Genomic DNA, 7500 nt, shown 5'->3' with positions numbered 1-7500 from the left:
TACTTACTAAGGAGTTCTCAAGCTCAGCCCCAAACAGACCTGGAACTGATAATGTTAATGCAAACTATTTAAGAAACTGAGCCTGATCTAAAAGATTTCCTTGGATCTAGGACCATTTCGCCTAGCTTTTAGGTCCTTCCTTCTCCTAAAGTCCTTTGTACAACTTAGGAAAACCTCATAGAACAGACTTTCAGGAGGTAAGATGGGTTTCCTTGTGCCTTCACACACACACTCACACACACACACACACTTTCTAGCCCTCTTAAGGATAAAAGGATGGATGAGTCTACATAGGGCCAGTGGCGCAATGGATAATGTGTCTGACTACAGATCAGAAGATTGTAGGTTCGACTCCTATCTGGCTCGGAAGGGTTGTAGGTCCCTGTTTGATTATATTCCTGTGGAATTCTTATTTACCTCAGACTTGTTATAGGTTCAATATTCTCCAGCAGGATTCATCCAGCAGTTGTTCCACGGTAGAGAGCAAGTAATAGGACCACGGCTAGTTAAACGTTTCCCATTTGCTGCTGGACTCTATGTGATGGCCGTCACGTGGTGTGCTGCTTTTGTATTTCAACATGGGTCCCTTATTCTCTTAATTACAAAAAAGCTTGTTGACAAAAGTGTGTGTGCGTGAGGGTCTGTGGACGTAGGCAGGTGTGTGCAATTGAATGCTTACCCATTTACATGTGTGAGAGGGACAAACCAACTCCTTGTGGGCTGCAGGCTTACAACTGGTAGCCCCAGTAGCCAGGCAGAACCACAGGTAAGGAAAGAGAAAGAGAAAGTTGGTCCATTATTAGAGAAGGACCATGAGCATCTTGCCCTGCTACCTTCTTCCCCTCTCGGCCACGATCGGCCAAGACCTCTCTTTTAGGGTAGGGAGTGAACATTTCTTGGACCTCAGAAACTGAGGGATGTAGACCCAATATGTCCTCCAAGCGCCTAGAGACCTGGTGCCCAATCTGGCATGGTGTTTTTCAGCTTACCCGACCAATCCGGTTGCAAGGTGGACTTTAACAATACTGCTAAAAAGGCACTCCCAGACATCCCTGAGGCCTTCATTTGCATAGGCCCTGCCCTTCTCTTTGTCCTGCTTCCCACAAAGCAACGCAACACTGCAACAGTATAGATTTGGGGGTGGTGAAGAATAATGACAGGGATTCTAAAAAAGAGAAAGAAAAGTCCCAGAAGTCCTGCAGGCTTCCTTGCTAAATGCAGCTGAACATAGAGCGCACCTTTTTTACTGCAAGGCAAATACATTAAAAATGTTGAGGAGAGACTAATTGAAAAATACATATTACGGAGACAGCCCTGGGACCTGCTTTATTTTTCTCAATTAGTCTTGAAAACAAAAAAGATTTCTCTCCTAAAAGCTGTTAAAAATATGGAACGCTTCACGAATTTGCGTGTCATCCTTGCGCAGGGGCCATGCTAATCTTCTCTGTATCGTTCCAATTTTAGTATATGTGCTGCCGAAGCGAGCACAATTTATTGATGAACTGACAATGTTTATAAACTCTCTAAATCTACAGTCTCTAGACATAGGGTGGCCTGGCAGAGATGCTCAGATGGCCAGTACGCATTCAAATCTGAGCCAATGGTCAAAAATGTATGAAGAGTAGCAATCCATTATTCTTCACTGCATTTGTGGTCCAAGACTAAACACACCGTAAGTATGTAGATTATGCCAGGGTTGCAAAGGCTCATGGTTCGGGCTACAGACAAGGAGCATTGTGACGTCATGCTGCCTGTGGAACAGTGATATTAAAGGTAAAACAGCTGCACAGTAGGTTAGGTGAAGGGCTCTGAGAGTAGAAAGGCAGCATGCTTGGGTCCCTGGACAAGGTGAGCTTATGATAATGTGTCTGAATTTTCGCCTGTGTTGTAATATTAAACCCTTTATTGTTGTAAACGCCTACTTACTAAGGAGTTCTCAAGCTCAGCCCCAAACAGACCTGGAACTGATAATGTTAATGCAAACTATTTAAGAAACTGAGCCTGATCTAAAAGATTTCCTTGGATCTAGGACCATTTCGCCTAGCTTTTAGGTCCTTCCTTCTCCTAAAGTCCTTTGTACAACTTAGGAAAACCTCACAGAACAGACTTTCCGGAGGTCAGATGGGTTTCCTTGTGCCTTCACACACACACACACACACACACTTTCTAGCCCTCTTAAGGATAAAAGGATCGGTGAGTATACATAGGGCCAGTGGCGCAATGGATAACGCGTCTGACTACGGATCAGAAGATTGTAGATTCGACTCCTATCTGTCTCGGAAGGGTTGTAGGTTCCTGTTTGATTATATTCCTGTAGAATTCTTATTTACCTCAGACTTGTTATAGGTTCAATATTCTCCAGCAGGACTCATCCAGCAGTAAGCATGGGCGGAAAATCCGTTCCGCTCGCGGATTTTCGGTAAATTCGCAATCCGCGAGATTCGCGAACTTCCCGCAAAATCCGCAAATCTGCGAGCAGCGGATTTTATGACTTGTTCGCGTGAGTTCGCGGCTTCCCAGTTCAACTTCGCGCCCCGCGAATAAGCGCTAAATTGCAGAAATACGATCTTAGCAAAACTGAAACTACTTACCAGGTTCAAAAGTTCAAGCTCATCATTAGTAGCCATTTCCTGTAGTGCTTCCTGAGGGGCCCCTCCAGAGTTCAGTTGCCTACTTGCAACTATTATGTGACCCTGCTCTGACCCTCAGAATAGTTACACATATGCCACAAAGGTCCTGAATTACAGCTAAGGGAGACAAGCAGGAGCCAGGCTGGAAGTTCAAATCCAACAGTGACACATTAATCAGCCCCTAATTCATTATTGTCAGTTGGGGCAGGGCAGGTGTTGTAACTAATTTTGCAACAATGAAAGCACTTAGCAAGTGCAAAAGATCACTAATCAGGAAGCACTAAGGAAGCAGGTGCCAGCTAAAAAAATATTCTGTGACACATTAATCAGCCCCAAATTAATTCAGGTCACTTGAGGCAGGGAAGGTGTGCTTTGCTTTGCCACAATAATGTACACTGGACAACCAGAGGGTGCTGTGATGAAACAGAGGGTGGCATGGGTGGGCCAGAGGGTGGCATGAGTAGTCAGAGAGTGGCAGTGGTGACAGAGGGTGGCAGTGATGAAGAAGAGTGTCCCAAACAGGCTGGACACGTAGAAACAACAAGTTTGCAAAACTTGCGACCCGACAGGTAAGTTCGCGTTTGCGAAATTGTACAAAACCCTTGCGAACTGGCAGAAACCCGCGCGAACACAAAAAAAAAAAAATCCGCAAATTTGCGAGAATTCGCGGATTTTGCAGATTGCGAGTTCGCAAATCCGCAAAATTCGCGAACGCGAGATTCGCAAAATTCGCCCATGCTTATCCAGCAGTTGTTCCACGGTAGAGCGCAAGTAATAGGACCACGGCTAGTTAAACGTTTCCCATTTGCTGCTGGACTCTATGTGATGGCCGTCACGTGGTGTGCTGCTTTTGTATTTCAACATGGGTCCCTTATTCTCTTAATTACAAAAAAGCTTGTTGACAAAAGTGTGTGTGCGTGAGGGTCTGTGGACGTAGTCAGGTGTGTGCAATTGAATGCTTACCCATTTACATGTGTGAGAGGGACAAACCAACTCCTTGTGGGCTGCAGGCTTACAACTGGTAGCCCCAGTAGCCAGGCAGAACCACAGGCAAGGAAAGAGAGAGAAAGTTGGTCCATTATTAGAGAAGGACCATGAGCATCTTGCCCTGCTACCTTCTTCCCCTCTCAGCCACGATCAGCCAAGACCTCTCTATTAGGGTAGAGAGTGAACATTTCTTGGACCTCAGAAACTGAGGGATGTAGACCCAATATGTCCTCCAAGCGCCTAGAGACCTGGTGCCCAATCTGGCATGGTGTTTTTCAGCTTACCCGACCAATCCGGTTGCAAGGTGGACTTTAACAATACTGCTAAAAAGGCACTCCCAGACATCCCTGAGGCCTTCATTTGCATAGGCCCTGCCCTTCTCTTTGTCCTGCTTCCCACAAAGCAACGCAACACTGCAACAGTATAGATTTGGGGGTGGTGAAGAATAATGACAAGGATTCTAAAAAAGAGAAAGAAAAGTCCCAGAAGTCCTGCAGGCTTCCTTGCTAAATGCAGCTGAACATAGAGCGCACCTTCTTTACTGCAAGGCAAATACATTAAAAATGTTGAGGAGAGACTAATTGAAAAATACATATTACGGGGACAGCACTGGGACCTGCTTTATTTTTCTCAATTAGTCTTGAAAACAAAAAAGATTTCTCTCCTAAAAGCTGTTAAAAATATGGAACGCTTCACGAATTTGCGTGTCATCCTTGCGCAGGGGCCATGCTAATCTTCTCTGTATCGTTCCAATTTTAGTATATGTGCTGCCGAAGCGAGCACAATTTATTGATGAACTGACAATGTTTATAAACTCTCTAAATCTACAGTCTCTAGACATAGGGTGGCCTGGCAGAGATGCTCAGATGGCCAGTACGCATTCAAATCTGAGCCAATGGTCAAAAATGTATGAAGAGTAGCAATCCATTATTCTTCACTGCATTTGTGGTCCAAGACTAATCACACCGTAAGTATGTAGATTATGCCAGGGTTGCAAAGGCTCATGGTTCGGGCTACAGACAAGGAGCATTGTGACGTCACGCTGCCTGTGGAACAGTGATATTAAAGGTAAAACAGCTGCACAGTAGGTTAGGTGAAGGGCTCTGAGAGTAGAAAGGCAGCATGCTTGGGTCCCTGGACAAGGTGAACTTATGATAATGTGTCTGAATTTTCACCTGTGTTGTAATATTAAACCCCTTATTGTTGTAAACGCCTACTTACTAAGGAGTTCTCAAGCTCAGCCCCAAACAGACCTGGAACTGATAATGTTAATGCAAACTATTTAAGAAACTGAGCCTGATCTAAAAGATTTCCTTGGATCTAGGACCATTTCGCCTAGCTTTTAGGTCCTTCCTTCTCCTAAAGTCCTTTGTACAACTTAGGAAAACCTCACAGAACAGACTTTCAGGAGGTCAGATGGGTTTCCTTGTGCCTTCACACACACACACACACACAAGCACACTTTCTAGCCCTCTTACGGATAAAAGGATGGGTGAGTCTACATAGGGCCAGTGGCGCAATGGATAACGCGTCTGACTACGGATCAGAAGATTGTAGGTTCGACTCTTATCTGGCTCGGAAGGGTTGTAGGTCCCTGTTTGATTATATTCCTGTGGAATTCTTATTTACCTCAGACTTGTTATAGGTTCAATATTCTCCAGCAGGACTCATCCAGCAGTTGTTCCACGGTAGAGCGCAAGTAATAGGACCACGGCTAGTTAAACGTTTCCCATTTGCTGCTGGACTCTATGTGATGGCCGTCACGTGGTGTGCTGCTTTTGTATTTCAACATGGGTCCCTTATTCTCTTAATTACAAAAAAGCTTGTTGACAAAAGTGTGTGTGCGTGAGGGTCTGTGGACGTAGGCAGGTGTGTGCAATTGAATGCTTACCCATTTACATGTGTGAGAGGGACAAACCAACTCCTTGTGGGCTGCAGGCTTACAACTGGTAGCCCCAGTAGCCAGGCAGAACCACAGGTAAGGAAAGAGAAAGAGAAAGTTGGTCCATTATTAGAGAAGGACCATGAGCATCTTGCCCTGCTACCTTCTTCCCCTCTCAGCCACGATCGGCCAAGACCTCTCTATTAGGGTAGGGAGTGAACATTTCTTGGACCTCAGAAACTGAGGGATGTAGACCCAATATGTCCTCCAAGCGCCTAGAGACCTGGTGCCCAATCTGGCATGGTGTTTTTCAGCTTACCCGACCAATCCGGTTGCAAGGTGGACTTTAACAATACTGCTAAAAAGGCACTCCCAGACATCCCTGAGGCCTTCATTTGCATAGGCCCTGCCCTTCTCTTTGTCCTGCTTCCGACAAAGCAACGCAACACTGCAACAGTATAGATTTGGGGGTGGTGAAGAATAATGACAGGGATTCTAAAAAAGAGAAAGAAAAGTCCCAGAAGTCCTGCAGGCTTCCTTGCTAAATGCAGCTGAACATAGAGCGCACCTTCTTTACTGCAAGGCAAATACATTAAAAATGTTGAGGAGAGACTAATTGAAAAATACATATTACGGAGACAGCCCTGGGACCTGCTTTATTTTTCTCAATTAGTCTTGAAAACAAAAAAGATTTCCCTCCTAAAAGCTGTTAAAAATATGGAACGCTTCACGAATTTGCGTGTCATCCTTGCGCAGGGGCCATGCTAATCTTCTCTGTATCGTTCCAATTTTAGAATATGTGCTGCCGAAGCGAGCACAATTTATTGATGAACTGACAATGTTTATAAACTCTCTAAATCTACAGTCTCTAGACATAGGGTGGCCTGGCAGAGATGCTCAGATGGCCAGTACGCATTCAAATCTGAGCCAATGGTCAAAAATGTATGAAGAGTAGCAATCCATTATTCTTCACTGCATTTGTGGTCCAAGACTAAACACACCGTAAGTATGTAGATTATGCCAGGGTTGCAAAGGCTCATGGTTCGGGCTACAGACAAGGAGCATTGTGACGTCATGCTGCCTGTGGAACAGTGATATTAAAGGTAAAACAGCTGCACAGTAGGTTAGGTGAAGGGCTCTGAGAGTAGAAAGGCAGCATGCTTGGGTCCCTGGACAAGGTGAGCTTATGATAATGTGTCTGAATTGTCGCCTGTGTTGTAATATTAAACCCCTTATTGTTGTAAACGCCTACTTACTAAGGAGTTCTCAAGCTCAGCCCCAAACAGACCTGGAACTGATAATGTTAATGCAAACTATTTAAGAAACTGAGCCTGATCTAAAAGATTTCCTTGGATCTAGGACCATTTCGCCTAGCTTTTAGGTCCTTCCTTCTCCTAAAGTCCTTTGTACAACTTAGGAAAACCTCACAGAACAGACTTTCCGGAGGTCAGATGGGTTTCCTTGTGCCTTCACACACACACACACACACACACTTTCTAGCCCTCTTAAGGATAAAAGGATCGGTGAGTATACATAGGGCCAGTGGCTCAATGGATAACGCGTCTGACTACGGATCAGAAGATTGTAGGTTCGACTCCTATCTGTCTCGAAAGGGTTGTAGGTTCCTGTTTGATTATATTCCTGTGGAATTCTTATTTACCTCAGACTTGTTATAGGTTCAATATTCTCCAGCAGGACTCATCCAGCAGTAAGCATGGGCGGAAAATCCGTTCCGCTCGCGGATTTTCGGTAAATTCGCAATCCGCGAGATTCGCGAACTTCCCGCAAAATCCGCAAATCCGCGAGCAGCGGATTTTATGGCTTGTTCGCGTGAGTTCGCGGCTTCCCAGTTCAACTTCGCGCCCCGCGAATAAGCGCTAAATTGCAGAAATACGATCTTAGCAAAACTGAAACTACTTACCAGGTTCAAAAGTTCAAGCTCATCATTAGTAGCCATTTCCTGTAGTGCTTCCTGAGGGGCCCCTCCAGAGTTCAGTTGCC

At 45.1% G+C, this 7500-nt stretch overlaps 3 non-coding genes across 3 annotated transcripts; all 3 read right to left on the bottom strand.

Annotated features, from left to right (window-relative positions):
* Nucleotides 1–1381: 1381 nt before the first annotated feature.
* On the bottom strand, nucleotides 1382–1488 carry LOC147658998 (U6 spliceosomal RNA). Its single transcript, XR_015307438.1, has one exon. It is a non-coding gene; the product is annotated as a U6 spliceosomal RNA (small nuclear RNA).
* Nucleotides 1489–4293: 2805 nt separating this feature from the next.
* LOC147658997 (U6 spliceosomal RNA) lies at nucleotides 4294–4400 on the bottom strand. Its single transcript, XR_015307437.1, has one exon. It is a non-coding gene; the product is annotated as a U6 spliceosomal RNA (small nuclear RNA).
* Nucleotides 4401–6210: 1810 nt separating this feature from the next.
* Nucleotides 6211–6317, bottom strand: LOC147658996 (U6 spliceosomal RNA). The gene has a single exon (XR_015307347.1). It is a non-coding gene; the product is annotated as a U6 spliceosomal RNA (small nuclear RNA).
* Between the last annotated feature and the right edge of the window lie 1183 nt (nucleotides 6318–7500).

This window comes from Lissotriton vulgaris, unplaced genomic scaffold (assembly GCF_964263255.1).
Source record: "Lissotriton vulgaris unplaced genomic scaffold, aLisVul1.2 SCAFFOLD_1012, whole genome shotgun sequence".
Classification (NCBI taxonomy): domain Eukaryota; kingdom Metazoa; phylum Chordata; class Amphibia; order Caudata; family Salamandridae; genus Lissotriton; species Lissotriton vulgaris.
Note: the sequence above shows the minus strand (reverse complement) of the source record. Positions and strands in the feature narration are given on the sequence as shown.